Source organism: Microtus oregoni, unplaced genomic scaffold (genome assembly GCF_018167655.1).
Source record: "Microtus oregoni isolate MIOR12 unplaced genomic scaffold, Mior012 000050F_014, whole genome shotgun sequence".
Classification (NCBI taxonomy): Eukaryota; Metazoa; Chordata; class Mammalia; order Rodentia; family Cricetidae; genus Microtus; species Microtus oregoni.
This window is the reverse complement of record NW_024543238.1, coordinates 518-27,983: the sequence shown is the minus strand read 5'-3', so window position 1 is coordinate 27,983 and position 27,466 is coordinate 518. Positions and strand designations below refer to the sequence as shown.

The 27,466-nt window shown below is 42.7% G+C and overlaps 1 long non-coding RNA gene across 1 annotated transcript; it reads left to right on the top strand.

Moving 5' to 3' along the window:
- Positions 1-27,466, top strand: LOC121436983. Its single transcript, XR_005972904.1, has 3 exons — positions 1-56; positions 2,733-2,827; positions 27,336-27,466. It is a non-coding gene; the product is annotated as an uncharacterized LOC121436983 (long non-coding RNA).

The window sequence follows — 27,466 nt, the reverse complement described above, 5'->3', positions numbered from 1 at the left end:
ACAAGAAGCTGACATGAGCCCTTGTTTCCAGTATGTGAGTCATCATTGCCACCAATGTGAGTGTGTGTGTGTGTGTGTGTGTGTGTGTGTGTGTGTGTGTGTGATGTGTACATGGCTGTGTATAAAGGGTCTGTGAAATGAACAAAGAAGAGGAAGATGTCACTGCACATCTTTGACTTGACTGGATGCAGACAGACTACTCCATCCTTATATTCAGTACAGTAGAGTGACAAGATCATGTGGGACTCACCAGGTGAGTCATTTCCTTTTCTCTTCCCATCTGTGTGACCAGCAGCTGGTCTGTGATGCCTTGTAGGAACACATCCTGTTGAGCAGGTAGCAGCAAAGAGCAGCACACTGTAAAACAATGGCATTCATAGACTCCCCAGATGACTGAACCCTGTAGGGGTCCCTTTAAATGACCAGGACTGAAATGGAAGCAATCCCCATCAGACCATTTCCCCGAATGGGCCATGCATGACTGCATCACATTTGGAGGGATTGCTTATTAAGATGGTAGAAATCTGGATCCACAACAGACACTGAATCATGCTTATTAAAATGGTAGATATCTGGGTCCACAGCAGACACTGAATCAATACCTGTGATGTGGGGGGTGGCATAGCCACTTCTTTCTGATGGCTGTCCATGTTAAAACGTATTGCTAGTGTGTTTGATATTCTGTCTTCCAGGATATGAAGTCACAGACTGCTTAAGTCCATACCATGTTCTCTTGTTACTGCCTTAAATACCACTGTGTTGCATGGCATATCAAATAGACAAATCAATTCCTTCGTGTACGTTTATCCAGATATTCACATAGTGGCCTCTTTAGTGAACACCTTGTTCCTGCACTGTGAAGACTAGCACGGGTCCTTGTATATCGTGTTAGATAGGCAAACTGTCAGTAAGCAGAAGAAATCAGTAATCACAGCAATTCCGTGTATTATTGGCGCTTTAAAGATCATAAAGGGGACAGGAAATAGTTGTGATGGGGATTGTCGTATGTGATGTTACCCCCAAAGGTTTCAGAAGTTAGCATGTGATCTGAGTCCTGAATGGCAAATAGAAGCAAGACCGTGCACAAACCAAGTTGTGGGCGTGCTTGCTTCCATGGAGAACAGTGGATCTAAGAGCAGAGAACAAGGCTAGTTGCCAGAACCTTGAAGACAACGTGGACACTGCTTGGGGATAGGACAGAAAGGAAAATGTTGTCATTGTCAGCTGTGTATGACATTTGGATTATATGATCTGTGTGGAAGGTGAGTTATGGAATTGTCATGATATGTTTCCTTTTGGTAGAAGGTGACTTGGCACTGAACAGAGAAAGGCCTGGGGAGGGCGGAATGAGGGAGTGTGTGGAGACAGTGGAGATGGTTCCGAAGACAGGGGAGGGATGGAGGTATGAAAGAGGGATGAAGCCATGCTGCAGTGATCAGCAGGAGAGCTGCCCTGTGCAGCCTTGTCTGGGAGAGGGCAGATAGCACCTGGATGCGCTGTGCATTTTCCTTGTGGAGACATTGCTCTAACATCTCTGGATTTGTCTGACCACATGGAGACACGGTGCTTCCATTTACTGACATCAGTTATTCCACCTGTATTGACACAGGATAGTTTGAATACCCAATATAGTCATTGTAAAACTTAACAATTTGATAACGAGTTGCTGATGAATAATTTTCAGATGTAAAGTTTTCTAAGTATAGCTAACTGTAGCATAATTTCCAACAGAATAAGAATCTAACATTTGTCTCTTAAAAAATGAACCCAAAATTCAGTGTATTTTTGAAAATGGCTGTTCTACAGCATGTACTGCTCTTGGCAGGTTTACAGATGAAGGAAGTGAGTAGGTTTTAGGCAGAGTTGAAGTGAAATCAGTCTCTAAATTCTGCAGCAACTGTTTGTCCCTATTTCTCCAGAAGAAGACTGCCTTTAGAAATGCTTATTTTTGACAGCTGGGCATGGAGCAAACATTCACAAGACAGAGGCAGTTGGATGTCTGAGTTCAAGGCCAGCCTGTAATTCCAATTGCATATATCAACATTAGTCTGTCACATATGCAGGAACTTGTGACTGGTATTTAAAGCAGGTATTATCACTAAAGACCCCCAACTTAGCACATGAGCAGTGTCTGCAGAGGGTCTCACTCTGTTTTCTCCTCACAGAAATTCCCAGCCTTTGTTTGGAAAATGGGTCCAGGACATCCTGGCTCAGGGAACCAAAGTTGCTGGGGCTAGGAAGGTCCCACATCTCTCTGACTCTAGAAAAGTGGTTCAACCAGTGACTTGACCCCTTCAGCAAACGTCTATCTCCAAAACTATTTCCATTGTGATTCTTACCTGTAACAACTTTACAGCGATGATGAAGCAACAGAAATAATTTTCTGGTTGGGATCACCACGCATGAGGGACTGTATTAAGAGTCACGTCACAGCATAGGAAGGCTGAGAACCATTGCTGTACAGACATCCAAACGCAGAATCCGGCTTCTCAGATATCTCTGGGATCCCTTCATCATTGTCCCCATACTCCTAGGGAGGCACAGCCCCACATCAGGACACATACACTCACATCTCCGTGCAAGGGAAATCCTGTTCTTCTTTCTCCGTCATTTCTATTTCCACACACTATGCTATATTTCCAAATTTTCTTTTTTTATGTCTTCAGCACTGAGCTTAAGGATGTGTCTGATTCTTTGACCAACCTTTTTCCTGTTTTGTGATTCTTCTGCAGGGTCTGGGTCATTGGCTGTGCACACACATCCACAGACAGTACAACAACAGCCTCTAGTCCCTTGTTGCTGACCTTTGGGAAGCTGGGCATGTAAGGTAGGTTTGCTGGCAGGAGACTTTCTCTCAGGAACAGGATGTCCTTGTCAGAGGCTGGACTCGAGGATGCTACAGCACTTAGATCTGCCCAGCATCTGACGGCCCGGTCCCAAGCTCTTCACAAATGTGGTGGGAGCACATTTGGGGATTTTTAAAAGTGGTCCCTAGACACTGCTATTGCTCCCCTGGCTGTGCACACATTCCCAGCTATATTCTTGATTTCTCTGGTAGCTGTTCAATGAGAATGCTATACCATGAAAAGAAATCACTGGTGAATTTAAAAAGCCACAGTATGGGGACTGGCGACATAGCTCTCGTGGCAGAATGATTGCCTAGAATGGAAATTGCTCTGTGTTCTTTGACCCTCTGGGCATGTTCACCCTCACCTGTAATACCAGCACTCAAGGCGTAGAGGGAGGAGGAAAGAGACAAGAGAGTCATTACTGTTTATGAGAGTATGGCTCCCTGCCCCCATGGCAGATAGCTCACAACTGCCTTTAACTCTAGCCCCATCAGGAGTCAATGCCTCTGCCAATCATGTGCATACCACAGACAGACAGACAGACATAATTAAAAGTATAACTAAAATCTAAACAAGAAAAAAAAAAGAAGCATCAACTCCAGGTCATTGACCAAGGGGAAAACACAGTGGAATTTAAAATATGAACATTATAAAGGCTAACGGAATCTAACAGTCTACAGTCTGGCAGGGGAGATGACTCAGTGGTTCAGAGTGCATTCTATTGTTGCTGAGGATCCAAGGTAGTTTCCAGCATCCATTTCCAACATCCTTGAAGGACCATACCTCAGCTCCAGGAAGGTATGACCTCTCCTGACCTTTGGAGGCATAGGAATTCATGTGTACATACACATAGGAATATACACAACGTAATTATTATTAAGTTATGTACATTTTAAAATTATGTACAAATTAAAATAATTGTTATGAAACAATGAAGAAAAATGGTCAAATGCCAGGCAATAATGAGAACAGTTTTCATCAGCGTTAGGTGGCAAATGCGTGCACTTCCAGCTATTTGAACACTGGGGTTACACGATCATTACTGCTAAGAAGTTTCAGAACAGCCTTAATAGCACAGTGAGGCCCTTCCTCAAAATGATAACCAAACAAAAACCAGAAATATCTCAGAAAATGTGAAATTTCTTAGAAAAACAATCTTAGAGTACATGGTTTTTCAAGAGATGTGGATCATTATAAAATAAATTTTTGCAGGGAAATCAATGATAAAATTATTTATTTCGTGGGAATTCAACAATATACATGTAGAAATGGAATGAAAATGTTACTGGGCCGAGAAGAAAACAGTAGCATTAAGAATGTGTTTACATTAAAATGAATACTTGAGCTGGGGCAGTGTGGTAAGCTGGGAGGACCAGCAGCACTCTGAAGGCTGAGGGAGGAAGGGGAAGAGTCCCAGGCTGGGCTGGGCTGCTCTGAGACTCTGCACTAAACACACAAAATAGTTAGCAGGACTATTATCATTCCATTCACTGTGGGAAAGTTTCAGCTTAGTTCTGTCATGGGAAACCATCCTCTTTTCACTGGATGTTAGGCAGAGCCCTGTGTGTCCCTGGCAGACACATTAAAGATTACCATCCCCTAAATGGGGAAGTGACTTCCTCACCAACACATACAGCAAGGCGCACAGAAAATGGCGGCTGGGACTCTACTCAGATAGCTCACTCTCTGGAGATTTCCCTGCAGACAGCCCTGTGCCTTAGGGTTAGGAATAAGCCCAGCGACAGACACAGATTTCCTTATGGTAGTACATGTGCTTTCCTGTGGTGTTTGAAATTTCGTATCCAGGAAGGAAAGTACTTTAAAGTGTAAACTGAGAAAATTGCTTGTGCTCGGGTGGTAAAAGTGGGGCTGGGGAGACAGCTAAATCAATAAATTGCTGGCCTTGTGGGCATGAGGCCCTGAGTGTCATTCACAGAGAGCATCATCAAGAAAATGAAGTTAAACTACAGCAGGAAAAGTAGTAGGTGTGGTGGGACATGCTTGTGTGTGAAGGTGGAGGCAAGCCTATCCCTGGAGTGTGCTGCCCAGCCAACCCAGCCTGCCTTGCGTGTTCCAGGCCAGTGAGAAACCTTGTCTAAGAAAAACTTCAGGGGGATGGCGCCTGAGGTACAACACCGGAGGCTGCCTTCTGTCCCCTGACCACATGCATGTATGCATACAATTGCAGAAGCACACACATATGCACACGGGCACACAACCACACACTGGATAAACGATGTTTATACCTTCTGTACTTTAGAAGTAGTCATTGTGTTCCGTTTCTGGGCAATGAAGTAGAAGGACAAATGGAATCTACTCTCATGCTCTGTGCATGCCTGTGTGCATATGTGTGTGTGTGTTTGCACACAGAGCTCCACCATCTCTATCTAATGAGGCTGCTTTATGTTAGCCTTAGACTGGGATTGGTCTCCAATCTTGGGTTTACATTTGATATACCTAAGATGTCAAGGTTTATGTACCAGGAAAATATACTGAAGTGAAAAAACACTGCTTTATCTCCAGAGGTAAGGTCCCTTCAAGTCCAGGTCACAGCCAATGTTCCCTCCCACCCAAACATAGACGCCACTGGGCCCAAGACTCTCACTGATGTAGTCCCCATTATGGCCAGGAGGTGGCATTCAAACTACATGCCTACATTTATTTTCTTTAAAGGGGCTGATGTTTTATGGAATAGCAATGCGTTTTCAGTGTGTTTGGAAACTTGATACAATACTAGAGCAGTTCCATTTATGGATTGCAGCAACTGTAGTGCTCCACAACTCACTTCATCCTCCCTGAGTGTAAAGTGGGCAGTGCACACGGGATACAGAGTGGTGCTCTGTAGAGAATATGAATGTGGTGGTCACCTTGAATCCCCTGACACTGGAATGGATGGATTTCCTAGACTTTCCATCTCCTCTCCAGGAGGCTGTGGTACAGTCCCCAGATCGCTGCCTCCCAGGCAAGTTGTATCCTGGTCAGTCACTGCAATTGTGTTGCACCATGCCTGCTGGGGACTTCCAAGAGCAACCTGGTGTTTGTGGTGTGGTTGCCATGTACTTTTCCATGAATATGGTCTGCATATGGTTTAGATGTAATATGTATTCACCGTTACGATTTAGACCAAGCTTGGGGTCCCTTCTCTGTTGCACGAAGGTTTCCAAAGTATTTCCTTTACCTCACCCTCATTTTGGAGCCACTAACTAGATACTGAAAGAGAAATTATCCCCTGAGCCCTACAAGAAGAGATAACACAGAAGAAAAGAGGCAGGAACCCCAAGTCCCTTGACAGCCACAGGACATTGACTGAGCTACTGTTCTATTGCTGGGAAGAGGCGCTGTACTGAAGAGAATTTACAGAACAAAGCATTAAATGGGGAGCTTACTTTCAGTGTCAGAGGGTTAGTCCAGTACCATCACTGTGGGCAGCATGGCAGCAGGCAGCCTGGCAGGGCACTGTAGCAGAAACTGAGAGTTTACATCCTGATCACAGGCAGGAGGCAGAGGGCTTTTGAGTCATCAGAACTCACACCCAGTGACAAACCTCGTCCAATAGGGCCACACATCCTAATCTTTCTTAAACCATCCACCATTGGGATTGAAACATTCACCAAAAGAGGCGTATGGAGATCATCCTCATTCAAACTACCACCATTCAAAATACCACTATAAGGGATTTCCTCTGCCCCATCAAGCTGCAGAGGGAGAATTGTGGTTGGCTGAGTACTCATAAGTGCATAGACTAGAATCGGTTCCAAGATGTCAGTCATTAATAGAAGAGACTACTGTGTGACATTTGGGGAGAGCAGGAGGCCATTCAAGTTACTTGTCTGAAATAATGTGCTCTTCAGAAGACAGTAGTCCCCTTTTGGTTCTCTTCATGGATACTGAAACTGTATACTGAAACTGTAAAGGCCTTGAGCACACAGGAATTATACAAGATTTAGTGAACGTACACACACACACAAACATACATACACACACACACTTTCTTCAGCCATGTCGTCAATTTATTTCTGTGAATTAGTAGTTTATGGTGGGCCAGGCATCATCATTCTAACCCCACATCTACATGTCTCACACAATTCCTTTTTCCCTTCTTTGATCTGCTCAAGTGGATTCCCATGGAAACCATTCAAAGAGACTGCCTTAAACTGTCTGGTCCACAAAGAAAAACAAATGCTGCCTTGGAAACCAAGGAAAATTTGGCCCATCCTTCCCATAGTGATAGCTATAAGGCCCCACCCTGCTCCTGGCTATATCTCCCTTACAGAGGGGAGGGAGGATAAACCTTGTGTGGTGTCTGTCTTGGAAGTTATCCTGGGTGCGGAATAGATTTTTTTCTGATTCTGCTTTCCATGTGATAGTGCAGTTAACATGTCTCCATACTTAACCAAGTATGGATGATCTATAAGAAAGCAATTTGTTTAAGGAGGACATTGAGGTTACACCAAGCACGTGACTTCCCTTTCCCACATTGTGGAACTAGAACCAGAGCTACAGGACACAGAGAGGAAGAGGAACCACGTCTTCAAAGACAAAGACAGGCAGAGGGTCTAGTCTGAGCATGTAACTCTCCTGATTTCAGGAAATGCTCACCACAGGTTTCTCACATAGCAGTCACCTCCTCTCAGCTCTCCCCGTGGGTAGTCTGAGAGCAAAAAGACACTCTTCTCCATTGCTGGAGAGAATGCAACTGTTCTCCAAGCCTATGGATGGATCTTATGCTAGTGAAAACCTCAAGCGTGCATTCTGGGGACCAGGGATCTTTCTTCTAAGGATCCATCCCAAAGAACACAGAAGGGGACACAAAGACTGTCAGAGCAACACTGTAGAACTCCAAGAGGAGAACTATGAAAATCGTCTGTGGGAAGGAAAGAGGGACAGCATGATCTCAGGTGTATCTAGGACTGCTTTCCTCTGCTTCCTGACAGTTTACCCATATAACACAATACTCCAAGATCCGTGGTAATCTCAGTGCAGAAACACGGTGCCCACAAAAGAGGCCAGTATGTGAATAGCTGGATAAACATATCTAAAGAATTGATTTGCCTATTTGATATGCCATATAAGACACCGATATTTAAGGCAGTAACAAGAGGACATGGTATGGAATTAAACAGTCTGTGACTCCATATCCTGGAAGACAGAATATCAAACCCACTAGCAACACGTTTTAACATGGACAGCCATCAGAAAGAAGTGGCTATGCCACAGCCCACTTCCCAGGGTTTGATTCAGTGTCTGTTGTGGACCCAGATATCTACCATTTTAATAAGTACTCCCTGCAAATGTGATGCAGTTATGCATGGCCCATTCAGGGAAATGGTCTGATGGGGATGGCTTCCATTTCAGTCCTGGTCATTTAAAGGGACCCCTACAGGGTTCAGTCATCTGGGGAGTCTATGAATGCCATTGTTCCAAAGAGTGCTGCTCTTTGCTGCTACCTGCTCAACAAGATGTGTTCCTACAAGGCATCACAGATCCGCTGCTGGTCACATGAATGGGAAGAGAAAAGGAAATGACTGACCTGGTGAGTCCCACATGATCTTGTCACTCTTGCTCAGGTAACAGGCTGACAAGACCACACCACACTTGGTTCTTCTCCAGGAGTTGGTTCTGCATGGAGAGTTCACTGTTTTCTCCCCTGTTCTACTAGAAGCCAGAGAAGGAGGAGAGAAATCTCATGGGGAGGGGAAGAAGGCGATGAGAACGCTCATGCACTCTACTGTACTGAATATAGGGATGGAGTAGTCTGTCTGCATCCAGTCAAGTCAAAGATGTGCAGTGACATCTTCCTCTTCTTTGTTCATCTCACAGACCCTTCCTATACACACCCATGTACACATCACACACACACACAAACACACACACACACACACACACACACACACACACACACTGGTGGCACTGATGACTCACATACTGGAAACAAGGGCTCATGTCAGCTTCTTGTCAACATTCTGCGTGTTCTCTCTGCAGTCCTGCTGTTCTTCTCATAGAAGAAACCAGACATTGATAGACAGAGGACACAAAGTGTCACTGACAATTAGCATTTGCTGGTGACAGTCTTCCAGGGATGGTCAGATAATCCAGAGTTCTAGGCAGATAACAAGTGAAGAGCAGGTCCACCTGAATGTGTGTCCTCCCATGGGCACATTATGGGATAATTTAAGCATCACAATATATAATGATGATCTATTGAGAGCTCACCAAGACCAGCTGGACTGTGACTGAAAAAGCATGGGATAAAACTGGACTCTCTGAACATGGCGAACTATGAGGGCTGATGAGACGCAAAGGACAATGGCACGGGGGTTTGATCCTAAGTAATGTGATGGCTTTGTGGGAGCCCAGCCAGTTTGGATGTTCACCTTCCTAGATATGGACGGAGGTGGGAGGTCCTAGGTCTTACCACAGGGCAGAAAACCCTGACTGCTCTTTGGACTGGAGAGGGAGGGGGAAAGGAGTGGGGAGAGGGGGAGAAGGGGGGCAGGAGGGGGCGTAAGGGGGGAGGAGGGGGAGGGAAATGGGAGGCTGGGAGGAGGTGGAAACTTGTTTTTTTTTCTCTTTTTCTCAATAAAAAAAAAAGAAACAGAACTCTGTGAGTTCAAGGCCATCCTGGGCTACATAAGATTGATCCAGTTTAAAAAATAAACAAAGTCAGGTAGTGGTGACTCACATCTTTCAGCAAAGTTCTTTGGTGTCACACACCTTTAATCCCAGCATTAGGGCGATGGAGACTGAAAGGGATATGGCTGGGCCAAGAGAGGACTATAAGGTGGGAGGAGATAGGAGATTCAGGCAGTCAGTCTGAGGTCTTGTAGAGACAGGATGCTCCATTTGGTCTGAGGATTTTGTCGAGGAAAGAACTAGTGTCTGGCTGCTCTGCTGTTCTGATCTTATAGCTCCAAATACTTAATATCTGACTCCCGATTTTATTATTAAGACCAATTAGAACTCACGCTACAATCACCTTCATGCGATGGAATATGCATGTGTCTGTTCTCCTTAAACAGATCTGTAGATCCAGTGCAATACCAAGAGAACTCTCAACAGACTTTTCATAAACTAATGGGCTTATCCTGGAACTCATAGGAATATGAAGAACCGCAGCTTGAAAACAACCTTGAAAAGGGACAACCTTGGAGGATGAACACCTGACTTCCCAAACTCCTTATAAACATAGAGAAATGAAGACAGCGTGCCTGATTGGAAATGACAATAAGACAGAAAAGAATATGAAGGGGACAGAAGAGTCACACATGTGTGAGGGGACACCTTTAGCAAAGACACAAAGACACTTCAGTGAAGCAGGCATATGCTCTTCACCGAGTGTTTCTGGGACTCCCTGTGGTGTTTGGGAGGAACAGCCCAGTACAGTGACCAGCAGCCTGAGGATCACCCTGTCCCATTAATAACCTTGACCCTGGTGAAGGTGGATCTATGACTAAGCTGCATAAAAGAATTTCAGGAAAAGCCAGAATACAGCAAAGGTTGTGGGATTATTAATGTTTTGGACAGAAGCTCACATAGAATATGGATGGCTCATGCATGAAGGCCTGAGTGAGGACTAGAGAGAGACATGAGATTGGGTGTCATTGCCAATGGTGTGTGAGGAGGGCAGGAGAGTGAGAAATGTGAAGATTTTTATGGCTCTCAAAGTTACATTGTTTAAAATTACATGTAAGAATACTTTGAGTCTTTAAATGGGTTCTGTTTTCCCATTAGGAAAAAATATACAATTGGTTATTCAAAAGTCAAAAATGAAAAAATAATCTTTTGAAATGTTCTTATCCCTTTTAAAATTTCTTTAAGTAAATTAAATTGTAAGGTTATTAGGTGAATTTACAAGTATTCTTGTCCTAAGTAAGCACAATTCATTAATTTATTTTTATTTGTTTAATGTTTTTCCACAGGGAATATATGCACCACATGAGTGAGTACCTACTGCCCACAGAGGGCACCAGAGTTTGAGATGTCTCGGAACTGGAGTTACAGACACTTGTGAACCATCCGGTAGGTGCTGCATATCAACCCTAGATCCTCTGGAAGACATCCAGAGAAATTAAAGAATGAACCCTATCTTCAGACTCTAGTTTATATTTTGTTATTTTAAAACTTTCTTTGAGATGTCTTAGAAAAAGCTGCATTATATCTGTAGATAATTTCGGCTCTATCAGTTGGGTTGAGGTTTCTTGAGTGTCAGTTATAAAAATATAAATTAGATCACAGGGTGAGAGACTCTTTCTCCTCTCATATCCCCTTCAATGCCCTGTCTTTCTGTCTTATTTGGGACAAGCAGACATCCCCATGCACAACTATAAATATAGACAAGTTGTTAGTCACAGGATACAAAAGTCAACCCAAAATGAACAAATGATCTACACAGGACTAGAGAGACATCTTCGAGGTTAGGAGTGCCTTTGGCTATTGCAGATGACCTGACTTCAGTTTCAGGCACCTGTATGGGGGCCCAAAGTTGCCTATAAGTCCAGATCCAGAGGAACTGACAGTCTTTTCTGGTCTCGGTGGGCAACTGAACTCAAACGTACATATGGCACACACAGACATACAGGCAGACACTCAGTAAATAGTGAAAATAATCTAAAAGGTAATTGATCCAAAATACAACCTAAATATGAATCATGTAGCAGAAAACAATTGAATGAATTATAGATAAACTTCTTAGATATGACAAACCCCCTTTCATTAAATGAACAACTGAATTGTTAAGAACTCCATAAAGTGAGAATATGTCCACTCTACCAAATATATGTTAGAAACATATTTTTCTTACCTGGGAAAATGAATGTTGGAAATTGTGTATCAGATGACAGTCTTCTTGTTTCCAGAATGCATAAAACCTCAAAAAGAGTCACTGAGAAAATAGACAATTCAGGAAATTAAAGTTGGCCAGAAGGGTGAGTAGATGCTCCACTAAGAGAAACATACAGCAGCAACATCCTTAACACTTAAGGAAGAGAGACAGATGACTCTGAGGGGACTGTCGACACCCCCATAAAATACTCAGAAATAAAGACTTGTCATACAAAGACCTGGCAGGTTGTGGAGGATGAAACTCTCATACCCACTGCTGGTGGCCATGGAAAACAGGACAGAGACTTGGAAAAGTATTTCCCAATGTCTTCATATGTTAATTGTCATCTGGCCATCACATTCCCAAATATATAACCTGGAGAAAGAGGACATATTTTCTTTTAATGATTTATTTATTTCAGTTCACACCAGCTTTATATACAAGACACTGAAATTGAAAACAACCTAAACAATAGCCAACAGGTAAAAGACTCATTTCCCAAAACTGGCATGGCGCTCCCTACTGTCTGTAACTATGGTGCCAAGGGATCCAATGCCCTCTCTTGGCCTCCACAGGCACCAGAAATACATTTGCTCTTCATACCTATATGTAGGCGAGCATATACACACATGAAATAAAACTAAATTATCAAAGTTTCAGCGTAGCTATACATTGCGACACCATTTAATAGTAAGAATGAACAATGATCATGGGCAACAAAATAGATAAATTTAAACATATATTCAAGATGAATGAAGGCCAGATGTCTCTGAACTCTGGTTCTATCCTAATACATTCCAGCATATATAAATTTATCTATAATATCAGATTGTTGTATTTTCCTGCAGACAGGATAGGGCAGTGGTTGGGATTGAGAACCTAAGGAACATAGAAATGAAACTTTATGGATTGGTAAATAATAATGAAACTTATACCTACCTGAGTATAAGAAGATGTCTATTGTCATTATGGGGAAAAGTAGAAAAATAGTAATTACATTTAATGTTCGATGACTTGGACTTCAGAGATGGCTCCATGGTTAAGAGGACTTGCTGCTCTTATAGAAGACCTGGGCTGGGTTCTCAGCACTCACTTGGTGGACCACAATGGACTGCATATCTGTTTCTAGGGGAAACAACACCCATTTCTGTCCAAAGCAGCACACCCTGATCCTGAAACCAGAGCAAAAGAAACATACACTGACCCTGAGATTAGAATCAATTCACTGGCCCTGAAACCACAGACAAAAGGTTAAACAGGCCAGTGAAAGAAACACACTTTGCCCCTGACACCAAAGCCATAGAAACACACTCTTCCACTGACCAATTCGGCAAAAAGCTAACCAATCTCTCAGAGACTGTAACAACAAAGCTGCAACAACTTGGCTGGGGAAACCCTCAACTATCAGTGCAGAGCTGTTCATTTGGGGAAAACTTTCCCTGAAGCAGGGCTGTGCATTCCTAAGCTTATGGTGAATTGTGGTATTCCTTGCCTCCCGACTGCCAGGATCCCTTTCCATCTGAGCAGCAATGTTTACAACATATACACACAATTTTTAAAACATTGCAGTCATTGGGTGCCTTGAAGATATCCCCAGGCTGCCTGACACCATTCTGTTCAGGCAGGTGCCACACACCCACAGGCAAGCCTGCATTGTCAAAGCCTGGGCTGGCGGGAAGACATTCACAGGTCGACCCGGTACTTCCAGGAAGCCATTATGGTGAGCAAAATGTGTGGTGGAGAAATGGGAGAGAAGGAGCAGCCGAATGGTTCATGAGCTATGAAAAGAGGGACAATGGAGGACGGGAAGGTGGTGAGGAACAAGCTGAGGTGGGTGGTCTTCTTACCACGCCAACCATCAGGACTCAAGCTGTTTTTAAATGATATGTCTGGGTATGTGTTAATGTCCATGGTCCATGCTGCCACTAAAGGGTACACAGAAGCCTGGAGTCTGGGCTGTGTCCACTGGCCTTGTTGGTGTCCTAGGGCTGTGCTCTCACTGGAGTGTCCCTGATCTGAGAGACGCATGCTGCCAACCGGGGCCTTGGTGTTGTCCATTCCCGAGCTGCTGCCAAGGGTCTTGTCTGGCTCTGTGGCCCTACAGAGGCCAGGGTCTGAGTTCATGTCCATGGCTCTTGTCAGCATTGAAGGCCATGTGGTTGTTAGAGATCTGGACTACCACCTGGGGCCATGCTGGTGTCTGAGTGTCATGATGACACTGGGGCCATGCCGATCTGTGGGGCCTGCATTGCTGCTGTTTTGTTAATATAGTTTCTGTGTGATTACTCGGGTCTGGGTGGCTGGGAAACCACAGTGAAGTCTGTTCACAAGAACGGGTGCTGATGGCATGGCCATAGGACAGCTGCTCTGCCCCTAGCCTGAGGGGGGTATCTCAAGTGGGCTGGACTAACAAGCTCAACTACATCCTAGGCCCATATTCAGGGCCTTGGGTTGGCCCATCCTAACATCTCCCCCATCATTAACTGGCTGGAACTCGTAAAGGGACAGGTCTTCTGGAATGATACCTGTATGATCTCCATTACTCATGGTGGACCCGGAATGTCTGAGGTGAGTTTTGGTGAGGGTACACTGACGATGGGTACCAGAAACCAGAGGCCACAAATGAGACAAAAGACTCATTGCAATAAATGTTTGCAACAAGAGCTGATTGGACAAAATGGTGTGGTATGTGATCACCAAGGATCCCAATGCCACTAAGATGAATGACCAGATGTGTTGTATAGGGGGGAAAGATCGAGGGGCAAAGAGGTTGGTCGTTGGCTTGGGTTCAGATTTTCGTTTGCTTTACCTTTGTTTTAGTGGCTTATTCTCTTGTTGGGTGTGGGGCATATATGCAGGTACCTCAAAACAAACAGATTTGGGTTCATGATGTGAAATTCCCAGAGGATCTATAAAGAAATTATGTTGAAATTGTAATCAACAGAATTTGTTAAAGTACATTTCTAAGTATTTGGCACCAGCCTGGTGCCCAGAGAAAAGTCTCTGTTAAAATCTAGAAAAGTTTGTGCTACAATCCCAAAGAACCTAGAAAACAATGAAGACCTTAAGAGAGACATACACGGATCTAAACTACATGAGAAGTAGAAGAAGACAAGATCTCCTGAGTATATTTGGAGCATGGAGACCATGGGAGTGGATAAAAGGGGAGGGGAGAAGAAGGGAGGGGAGCAGAGAAAAATGTATAGCTCTATAAAATCAATAAAAGTTTTTATGTTCAAATCACATTCTTAGCAAGTCTGTCAAAGGAGTCTTTTCACATCCATCTGAGACATTCACGCTTATCACTGGTGATGGTTTAAGCAGGCATTATCACTACAGGTTCAAGAGATTTGTGGATGAGCCATTCACATCCCTTTTCACAGAGCCGGGAGTTGGGCGAGTGCAGGCACTGATGCCTATTTTATTTTCCACAAACACCCCACCTTTTCCCAGAAAATGGTTTATGGTCATTCTGAATCAGGACGGGTACATGCTTGTATATCCAGAAGCCTCCATGTCTTTCTCCCTCAGGAAGTGAAGCAGCATTTTCTGGCTTGCATCTAAGAGTTTTATCTTCCTGTGTCCATAGGGGTCAGCCCCCACCATAGGGCACTCACACTCTCAGCTCAGTCCCATTATTGGGGGCGGGGAACGTCTGCTGTCCTTGTCATGTATTCTTGTGTTCCATAAATGTCATCTTGGTTTCTATGACCACAATCTGGCACAAGCTGCATATAGAGATGCCCTGCCCATCCTCCCTTGTGCCCTAGACTTTTTCTGAGAGCAAAATGCCTTTGAAGACCTTTGGGCTCTGTGAGAATGCACCCTGAGAGAAAGCAGGTCTAAGTAAGGTTGCAGGGATGTCTCAGGGGTTAAAGTGCACTGTGCCACTGCAGAGGACCTGAGTGGCTTACAATTTTCTGTGACTCTAGATCCAGGGGAACCAGTGTCCTCTCCTGGCCACCATGGGCATGTGAATTCATGTGTACATATTTCACACACAAATACACTCCAATCTCATGACGAAAAATAAAAATAAGTTAAAACTGAATAATCAATCTAAATAGACAATATAATAAGTAGACAACCTAAATACCTTCAAGCTCAGGAACATGGATTAAAAACAAACTTCTTACCAGACCCAGAAAGACAAATGTAATATGTACTCTCTCATGAGTGACTTTTAGACATAAAGCAAAGAAAAACCAGCTTACTTTCCACAACCCCAGACAACCTAGAGAAGGAAGAGAGACATTGCCGGTCTACATAGGAAGGAGAAAAAGATAAGAATTCCTGAGAAAACTGGCCGTGTGGGGGGGGGGTCAAAGGAGAGGAGGAAGGGGAGAGTATAGGAAGGTAGGATAGCGGAGCGAAATGTATAGCTCAATAAAAACAATAAAAACCAAACTTCTTAGATATAACAAACCTCTTTTCATAAGTTGAGAAGCGTGTTGTTAGGACGTCCATCAAGTGTCAGATGTACACTCTTCCAAGTAATGGTTGATAAATGAAGACAATGCCCTGATGGGGAAATACAAGTTTGAAAACCATGCACAAGATCAAGGAATTCTTGTATCTAGGATACAGAGCATCTCACAGACATCATTAAGGTAAGTGCTACTTATATAATAGAACAGATGATTCTAAATGACCAAGCGTACTGATATCATAAGAAATGTAAATGTATATGAATTTATCAAGCAAAGAAAATACTCTTCAGGTTGCCTGTTAAGATAACTACTGACTTTTAAAGCACATACCCCTTAAATGTTACACTGAACACTTAGAAATGAACAAAAACATAGTAGCCAATTACAAATAAAAGGAAACCTGAGATAAAAATTCTGATATTTGAGAAATGCTTAAAAGAATATGCAATTAAGAGATATCTTTGAAACCCACAATAATTCTATGGGCTCAACTTTAGTGGCAAAATGTTACTTTTTCAAGGGATATAGCAATCATGGGCAGTTTTTTTTGAGGAATGTGATGGCTAATCTTGGTTTTCAACTTGACTATATCTGAAATCAACTAAAACTCAAGCATCTGAACACTCCCGTTGGAGATTTTCTTCACTGAATTATTTGAGGTGAGAAGACCCACCCTAATCTGGGCAATATCTCTGTTGGAAGACCACATCAAATAACATGGAAGAGGAAAGCTTTTGCTTTTGTGTGCCCTCATTCTTACCAGCAAGTTCATCTACCCTGCTTCTGAGGCCTTGGCTGGAGGTGAACCTATGTTTTGGGGAGTCCAATACTGAACAAAGACTAATAGCAGGTCCCTAAGAATCCTCTAGAACTCCCATGCCAAATGACAACCTCTGAGACATCCAGTCTTGTTGACTGAACAACTACCATTTATGGCTTTTCTGTGCAGGGACAATAGCCCTTAATGGACTAGCTTGACCACATTCTATCAGTTATGTTTCTTTAGAGCAGTGATTCTCAACCTTTGAGTTTGACCCCTTTCACAGGGATCAGATAAGACCATAGATAAACAAAGATATTTACATTGTTGTCCATAAAAATAGCAAAATTACAGTTATGAGAAGCAATTAAATAACTTTGTAGTTGTAGGTCAGCACAATATGACGAACCGTATTAAAGAAAGGGTCACAACTTTGGGAAGATTGAGAACCACTGCTTTAGTGAGATCTGACTAATGCAACGGATAAGGAAAAGCTCAGGAACAATAGTAGATTGGAACACACTGCTTTCGATGCAACAATAATCATATGGGAAATAATACATTGAAAAGATTTATGAAAGCTAATTTCCCTGTAGATCCTATATGTAGCTCAATGAATTTCTGAAACCTGATAGAAGACAACCTACTCACTCTCCAGATAAATATGGAAGATTCACCAAAACCAACTCCACATGAAGCTGTTAAATTTGTATACAAATGCACATATGTATTGAAATATTTCAATTTGCAGGTGACTCAATGGAAAAAGACAGGCACATGTAATCCTGCCTGCCTACTGAGTTCAATACCCAGACCCATGAGGTGAAAGGAGGGAACCAATCATCACAAACTGTCTTTGATCGGCACACATGCACCTTGGAACTGGTTCCCTGAAAGGTACACACACACACACACACACACACACACACACACTTTTTAACCCCAAATAATTGGTCACCATGACAGCTGCTTAGAGATCTATAGTACTAAGTACACCAATGTGTGTGTGTGTGTGTGTGTGTGTGTGTGTGTGTGCGTATGAGCACACATTTGTGTGATCACAGGTATGGAAATGTCATCGTACAAGAGAGGAGGTAAGAGAACAAATTATTTTGGAGCCAGTTCTTGTCTTCAACCTTTTGAGGCAGAGTTCTCTAGTTTCTGCCGCATACACTGTGTACTCCAGGGTCCCTGGACCACAATCTTTCAGCCAGTTCTCATGCTTATACCTCCCATCTTGCTGTAGGAATCCTGGGATTACAGATGTGAGCACCACATCTGGCTTTTACATGGGCTCTGAGATCTGAACTCAGATCATCAGGCTTGCCCTCGAAGTAAGCACTTTTCCTTACTGAACCATCTGCAAGTCAAAAAACAAACAAACAAAGAAGCAAGAACAGAACAATTTACCCAGCCCCTTACCGTTTCAGAATTATAAATCAAAGGTGTCACTTTTCTTTTTACTTTTTCCAGACCCCAGTAAAAATCCTAAGCCTGCCTGTCCTGACACTGTGGACATCTCGTTCTTTTTGGGAAAACCATTGTCCTAAACGTGCTCCACCACCAATGCAGCTGCTTATTGAACCTTCCTGAATTCTGGAACCTTAACTCAAAGGCAATGACCTTCTCTACCTCTCTAGTCCATTTTGTTCCTCCTGACAGTCACCGAAACTTACAGCTTGCCTACATTTTGTGATTTTTCTTGGAAAGAAATAAGATTATTCTTTACCTTCAGAGAGAAACCCAAATTGTCCACTATGTAAAATAAAATAATACTTAATCATCAGTTTAGAAATGAAGGGGTTAGAAAAATAAACTGCAAGATAAGTGTGGTACGGAGTGACCAAAATCTCTGCACTAAAGAGAAAAAGGAAGGAAGATGATGAAAAGTCCCAGTCCAGCCTGCTTTACATAGTGAGTTCCAGGCCGGCTAGAAATACATGTCAAAACAAAATCAAGCCACAGATGAATATATACATAAATGAAGGGATAAAGCGTACCCAAGTGTGCTGGATAGTTTTACATCAACTTGAAACAATCTGGAGTCCTCAGCCAGGAGCGAGCCTCACTGAGAAAATGCCTTCATAAGATCAGGCTGTAGGCAGATCCATACAGCATTTTCTTAAGAGTGACTGATGGAGGGTGGTCCTGGTTCAATAAGAAACCAGTCTGAACAAGCCCTGTGACCAATCCAGTAAGCAGCACCCCTCCATGACTTCTGTACCAGTTCCTGCCTCACGGTGCCTGCCCTACTGAAGTTCTTGTCCTGACTAACTTTACGGTGAGCAGTGCTGTGGAAGTGAAGCCAAATCAACCCTTTCCTATCCACCTTGCATTTGGTCATGGCATCTTTCACAGCAGTAGAAATCCTGGCTAACCCAAAAAGAGAAAAATATTCCAAGAATGGTGAACTCTTTGCATCCATAAATGTAGGAGAAGACCCACGTTTTCCAGAAGCTCAGTAAAACAAACCAGACTCAGTAAGGATAAAAGACCCAAGTTTTCTCTCAGATATCGAATCAAGACTTGAATTCGTTTATGAGTTGGCTGTGTGTGGTCATGCTTGCAGGTCATGAAACTAGAATTAGACTACAAGGAGAAGAACACGGGCTTAAAAGAGGATGGAAAAGAGAGGGCAGTGAAATATGTGGGCCATGAAAACAGAAGGTGCAAACTACTTGTGGATGGGAACACAAAGAGATATGCCTAAAACAGTGTTGATTAAACCAGGTAGCGTATGAACCCAAGAAATACATGAAATGATTGATATAGGCAAACTTCAGAAAATAAAAGCAAAAAAACCTTGAGATCACGTTGAAGGAATTCTGTTTTTGGTAGAAGAAAAAAGACAAAAAGAAAACCACGTAATTACAATGAGGCATGTAGTCCAAGGGATAAAGCACAATATTTGTTAAAGTGCTGAAATAGAAGCAATTTTCAATTCTGAATCTCTTGGTCTACATATATTATTCTCCAGGGTTATAGTGGAGATAAAAAGATATCATCAAAAGTAAACATAAGTGTTTCTCAATATGAGACATACTGCTAAAAAGGACTAAAGGAAGTTTACAAACAGAAGCAAATCTATAGATGTTGTGGGGTGCTGCGGGTTGCATTCCGCCACCCAGCTCCCACCACCGGCTAGCTTTACCCGAAATAACAACACACAAACTGTATTCATTTAAATCACTGCTTGGCCCATTTCTATCTAACCTCTTCTAGGCTAATGCTCACATATTAATTTAGCCCATTTCTAATAATCTGTGTTGCGCCCCTAGGTGCGCTTACCAGGAAGATTCTAGCCTATGTCCATCCTGGGCCTGAGCTTCATAGCGTGTGTCTGCCCAGGAGCCAGGAGAATGGCGTCTCTCTCAGGCGTCTGCTCCCGAGAGGAGAGCTGTGGAGTCTGAGCTCACTTCCTCTTCCTCCCAGCGTTCTGTTCTGTTTACTCCTCCCACCTATCTTCTAACCAATAAAATGGGCCAAGGCAGTTCCTTTATTAGCCAATGACCTTCCTCCATCATTTCCCCTTTTTCTGTTTAAACAAAAAAAAAAAGGCTTTAACTTTAACATAGCAAAATTACATATAACAAAACAGTTATCAAGTAAAAGTTACAATAATCTTTATCATAACTAAGGAAAACTATAACTATAACTAACTATTCTTAACTCCATCAAAGACTCCAGAAAGATACAATACTACCTAAGCAAACAAGAAAAAAGCAACTTTTAAAACTCTAGAAATGACAGAGACATCTTGCTGCCTGGATAGTCACCCAAGGTTCCTCTGTACCGTTGGGGCATCCATCTTCAGCCTTCAGGCCCATGGTATTCAGCAGACATTTCCATAAAGCAGGAAAATTCAAAGTCAGTTCAGTCACTATCTGTTGTGTCCTGCAGAATGTCTCGCAGACTTTTTCATGAATCAGGAACCCCAAAAGATCATCTCACCTTAGGCAAGTTCAGTAGTCCTCTCTCTGTGGGTTCTCTGTGTCCAGTTTATGCAATAGTCCAGGCAAGAGCAGTTTCTTGCCCAAATGGCTATCAAACTCCATAAGGTGCCTCTTCGATGCCCATCTTCCTCTTAAAGTAGATTGGTGCTGCCAGGCGCAGAGTGTCTCATTGTCATAAAATGTCCTAAGTTATTAAAACATTTAAAATGCCATATTCTATAATCTTTGAAAGATATGAAGAATGCCTATCTAAAATATATCTATGTACATCTAGAAAATCTTAACTAACATGACTACAAACTTGACTATTATGATTATCAATTAACAATCTATATTTCTAATTATACATTATATTTTTAAATGAACTACACAATCACAATACCTTAATCAAGATCAAGAAATACATATACATATAACCAAATTGACCTTAAAATCCATACCAATGCAAATTATTCATACCTATATCATTTGCCCCTTTAAATGTAAAAGAACATTTATAAACAATATTTGGGAACATGGGCGCAGTTTTTTCTCTCCAAACTGCTTCCTGCTGAATGGGGGCGTCATTAATTAGGTCTTTCATGGTATAACCTGTGTGCTAGTTTCATCTCAGTTGGCAGTTGAGCGAAGCAATTTTCTGAAGATGTTCACAACAACCCTTCAGGAGGGTGTGGTCCATCATACCATATCGGGATAAATGCAATCCACAAGGTCTGATCCTCTGTGAAAACAAAAGAAGAATCTCTTTTCCAAAGTATCATATCCTTAGATCCAAATTCTAAATATCTATGTTGGATTAGTTCAGCAGCATTTATAAATAAATATCTTTTAGCAGCTGTTGCTCCTTCCTCAGCATTCAAATAATTCAAAGAGAGCATAATAGCATACAGTATCAAAATTCTCTGTGTATTTTACATCTTTGTGCAGCTTTGTTTTAACCTCTATTTTGTTTATTTTTACTTTTAACTCTTTGCTTTTTGAGACAGGTTCTCTGTATCTTTGACCTGTAGTAACTCTGTAGACCAGGCTGTCTTTGAACTCTCAGAGATCCGCCTGTCTCTGCCTCCCAGGCATTCGGGATTAAAGGTGTACACTACTACACCTTGAACTCACAGAGATCTGTTTGTCTCTGCCTTCTAGGCACTGGGATTAAAGGCGTGTGCTACCACACACAACAACTCTCTTCCTTTTTTTGTTTTTTACTTTAAGAACTTCAACTTTTAGTCTGCATATATTTTTAACACACTTTAAACCATTTAAAAATTTTCTTTGTCTTTTAATCTCTCTTTACTGTATATCTCTCTTTTTCTGACCACATGAGTCTTTAATTTACCAAGCAATATCAGTAGGATTAAAGGTGTGGCTTTGCCCACTGGATCCAGCCCATTCCTTAGCTTTCCAGCCTCATGGCTGAGGTACTGGCTGTAGCCATGTTTACTGCCACAACTCTATGGCATTTCAAGGTCCCTGCCAGCAAGCGAACTTCAGCAGCCTGTGCTTGCAAACCGCACGAACCGCCTGCGTAAAAGAGTCAGAGTTTGCCCTGGCAGGACAGCCCAGAAAGCGGCATTTTTATTTTTATTTATTTATTTTTTTTCTTTTTTTTTTTTTATTGAGAAAAGGAGAAAAAAAACAAGTTTCCACCTCCTCCCAGCCTCCCATTTCCCTCCCCCTCCTCCCACCCTATGCCCCCTCCTCCCACCCTTCTCCCCCTCCCCCCACTCCTTTCCCCCTCCCTCTCCAGTCCAAAGAGCAGTCAGAGTTTACTGCCCAGTGGAAAGTCCTAGGACCTCCCCCCTCCGTCCATATCTAGGAAGGTGAACATTTAAACTGGCTAGGCTCCCACAAAGCCATCACATTACGTAGGATCAAAACCCCGTGCCATTGTCCTTTGCATCTCATCAGCCCTCATTTTTCGCCATGTTCAGAGAGTCCAGTTTTATCCCATGCTTTTTCAGTCACAGTCCAGCTGGTCTAGGTGAGCTCCTAATAGATCAGCTCCACTGTCTCAGTGGGTGGGTGCATCCCTCGTGGTCCCGACTTCTTTGCTCATGTTCTCCCTCCTTCTGCTCCTCATTGGGACCTTGGGAGCTCAGTCCAGTGCTCCAGTGTGGGTCTCTGTCTCTATCTCCATCCATCACCAGATGAAGGTTCTATGATGATATGCAAGATATTCGTCAGTATTGCTCTAGGATAGGGTCATTTCAGGTTCCCTATCCTCAACTGCCCAAGGAACTAACTGGGGACCTCGGCTTGGGCACCTGGGGGCCCCTATAGAGTCAGGTCTCTTGCCAACCCTAAAGTGGCTCCTTTAACTAAGAATTGTGGTTCCGTGCTCCCCTGTCCAACCTTCCTTTATCCCAATCCTCCTGTTTTCCCAAGGCCCGACCTCCTTCCCTTCTAACTTTTCTCTCCCCATCTCCCCTTACCCCCATCCCACCCCACCCCCAAGATCCCAATTTTTTCCCCGGCAATTTTGTCTACTTCCCTTAGCCAAGAGGATAACTATATGTTTTTCCTTGGGTTCCCCTTCTTACTTAGCTTCTTTAGATTCACCTATTGTAGACTCCGTGACCCTTATTTATGGCTAGAAACCAATTATGAGTGAGTATATCCCATGTTCATCTTTTTGGGTCTGGGATACCTCACTCAGGATAGTGTTTTCTATTTCCATCCATTTGCATGCAAAATTAGAGAAGTCATTGTTTTTTACCGCAGCGTAGTACTCTAATGTGTAGATATTCCATACTTTCTTCATCCATTCTTCCATTGAAGGGCATCTAGGTTGTTTCCAGGTTCTGGCTATTACAAATAATACTGCTATGAACATAGTTGAACAAATGCTTTTGTCATATGATAGGGCATCTCTTGGGTATATTCCCAAGAGTGGTATTGCTGGGTCCAGGGGTAGGTTGATCCCGAATTTCCTGAGAAACCGAAACACTGACTTCCATAGTGGTTGCACAAGATTGCATTCCCCGCATTTTTAAATGGCGCAGCTTTTTTTCTGCTATGGCTGAAAACTGAAAAGCATGCGTTCAGCTTTTCGTCAACACCATTTAAGTGTTTCGTGGCAGGACCTCTTAAGAGCTGCAGGGTTTTGCAGCTGAAGCTGAGTCAGGAAGCCTCTCTTAGATGAGGCGCTTGCTTGCCTCTAGCAAGCAGAGCAGACCCGAGAACACAGCGAGTCTAGTTGCCATCAAACAAATCGTAGCACTTTACTCCAAATGCTCTATTCAAAAGCTCTGTCTCCCTCAGGAGCCAGAAAGAGATCGCAATGGCGGCACAGCCCCAGGAAGTCGCACTTTAAAATGACACAGCGTTTTTTCTGCTACTGTTGCCGAATCAGGAAATCTCTCTACAGCATGCCACCAACGAACAGCAAAAATCTGTGTTAAACTCTCTCTCCCTTATTTGTAAGCCTTCTCAGGTTTTTTAAGTGGGTTTAGTCCATCACATCGGGCGCCAATCTGTAACGGCGTAAACAAATGCAGACAGATTGTAAAAAAATATATATCTATAGCTTTAATGTAGAAATAGACTTACAGAAGCACCGTTCCCGTGGAGACCAGGAAAGCAGAAGTGATGGCTGGGAGCATGCTCGCCAAATTTATAGGCAGACATTAGCCCGAGGCGAACACGCCCCCCAAGGGGCGGGACCTATCCCTACATATAGAGGAAACATAGAAATATCTGGAAGAAGGAAAAATAAAATCAATGCAGAAAATGATTAAACAAAACACAAATTTCATTTTCCTCTTAATATCTCTCAGTTCTGTGTGATGTTTTAAGCAGGAAGCATAGTGATGTGATGTGGTCCTCTATAGACATAGAGTAAATGTATTGTAGATTTTGTTCTTACAAGGGGTGATTGTGAAGGAGCTATAATTACAATAATATCAAATAGGGTTAGACTCGCAGGCAATCACAATGTTTGAGTTCCACTCTCTAGCTCTTATCAGGGAGATCTTGGATAGCTGCTGTAACATACTTACTCCAAAGTGCTTTGGTCTTTCTATCCAGCTGAGATGAGAAGGCATTTATGCACACAGGATCATGTTTAACCTCAGGATTGCTAATGAACAGAAGATGAGGTATTGTTATTATATTGAATGGATAAGGATGGGGGAAGGGATCTAACTCACCCTTTTGTCCCAATGTTCTGTCCGGTCTGGCAGACATCACAGCACACTGGGTTCTTCCATACAAACTCCTGCTTCTGGGTTGCAGATATTTCCCTTTATGTTTACACTAGAAGGTAGCAGAAGGGAAAAGAAAACTCATGAAATAGAGGAAACCAGGATGAGAGAAGCACATAAATCCCAGGGGATGGAATGATGGTGCTTGTCTGTGCAGACGACATCAATGGAAGGTACACAATGATGTTTTTTCCTCCTCCCAGGTCATCTCACCCACCCTGGGCAATATACAGTGATAACTGTGACTGCAGACACATACTGGGAATGTGAGCTTGTGCATTTCCCATTCCCATGGCAAGAACTCCCCTTCTCTGTGTGCACTCAGGCCCCCTACTTTCATGCCACCAGCCCTTCCATGGGCAGCACAAAGGGGGCAAGGGAAATCGGCCAACCACAAAAATACACAGGTTTTGTTTCCTCTCCATTCAGGCCCTGAAAATGATTCTTTGTAGGTAGCATCATTACTTCCTTTCCATTACAGGGGCTCAGAGAGTACAATGCGTAGACCCAGGAAATTCTCCAGAGGCACCAGATGAACACAGATGCCATCTTAAAAGGATTCCTCTAGCCATACTGGGACAAATGGAGCATGGAAATAGAGAACAGCAATAGAGGAAAACAGTTTGGGAAAATGGGTGTTGAGCCATACTGATATCGGTCAGCACATGAGTAAAGAACTATGGAGATAAGTAAGCAGTGTACTACACACCAGGTCATCATTGAAGAGGACCAGGAGAATTATAACACATAGCCTATCACAGCAGTAAGTGATTAACTAACTTTCACACATATATATCCAGGGACCATATTTGCACAAGCATGAGTATATACACAAACACACACTAACAAATGTCAATGTAAACACACAGCTCCTCACCTCGAAGGAAGAAGAGAGTTCATTCTGGAGTCAAATATCTGCTGAGTAAACATGAGTGAGACAGGTTTATGTTAGTACAAATTGCAAGTTACAATGTGGAAACAGTTTCATGAAGTTTTTATAATCACAGAATGAAGAAACTATAGACTCTCCTTAAGTACATGGGTGATAATAATTAAGTAGACTGTTATGGTAAAGCAGAGAAACCTCAGCTACAGGCACTAGCTGCTATGTGATGAAAAGCAGTCCTTTGACTGGTAGAAACTTAAAGCTTTGATAAGGAGACATATTCTGATTATTTTAAATGTCAGGTCCAACGTCATCTGTTAGTGACAAGGTGTTAAGTAAGTCCAACTCAGGGGGCCCAAGGAGTGGCTACTCATGGGCTCAAGAGAACACAAAGGAAATTGTAATTAGGCCCTGGGACTGCGACTTCCACCATCTCCATATCACTGCAGGTCTAAGAGTCAATCAACCAGGCTTTGCAGACCAGCCTCTGCCAAGGAATTCCTGTACACACACACACAGACACACAGACACACAGACACACACACACACACACACACACACACACACACGACACCTCTCATTCTCACTCTCCTAGCTCCCTGGTGTTTACTGAGAGCTCAAGGGGTACAACCACGTTTAAAACACATTCATCTCTGACCACACACAGGATAGTGAGAGCTACAAAATTATGTATGTCTTTTGCGTGTGATATCTGTGACGATGGCCATGGACTTGTCTCTGGGGACATTTCTCTCATTTGTTTCTGACTGTCAATAATAACCTGTAAATGCTGATAAGGAAAGGGGGAGAAACTGCATTACACATCAAATGAAGTTCCCATCACGGAATAATCCATGCTTTCAACAAAAAAGATTATATCAGACTTAAGAGTTCCATATGTCTTCCCAGGGCATATGCCTTTGAGGTTAGGTTATGCAGGGCCTCTCATTTAATAAATTATTTTCCTATGATTGTGGTCACATTGAGAAATCTACTTTGCATTCATCTGCAATTATTAATCGGCTTTTACTACTTTCTTGTAATTCTCCTTCAATCCATATTTTGCTGTGTGACTGAAAATATAAGTATGAAAGATTTGCATTCTCCTACTGAATTTTACACATAACATTACTGCATGTTTTAAAATTGTTTTATTCCACTTTAGTTTTAGTTCTTTCTTAAACGTTAAGATTATAACTCTAGATTTCTAATAATTCGTTCCTGGATGGTATGTGTTTACTTCTTTTTAAGTGTTCAAGTTAACATTTTAATGCCTTTGTTTCAGATATATGTCTTGAAAAAAGCAATCATTTTAGAGTCTATTTCAGTCAGCAATAAGAACATCGGTTATTTTTGGCTTTTGTTTTGTGTTTGGTAAGTTATGTCCATTTACATTTTTTACATTTATTTGTCTGCCTATTTTGTGTGTCTGGCAAGGCCATACATGATCTACAGTGTACTTGTAGAGGTCAGAGGACAACTTGCAGGAGTCATTTCTCTGCTTCCACAATGTGAGTCCTGGGGATCCAACTGAAGTCATCAGAAGCAGTACTCGGGCTTCTATTACA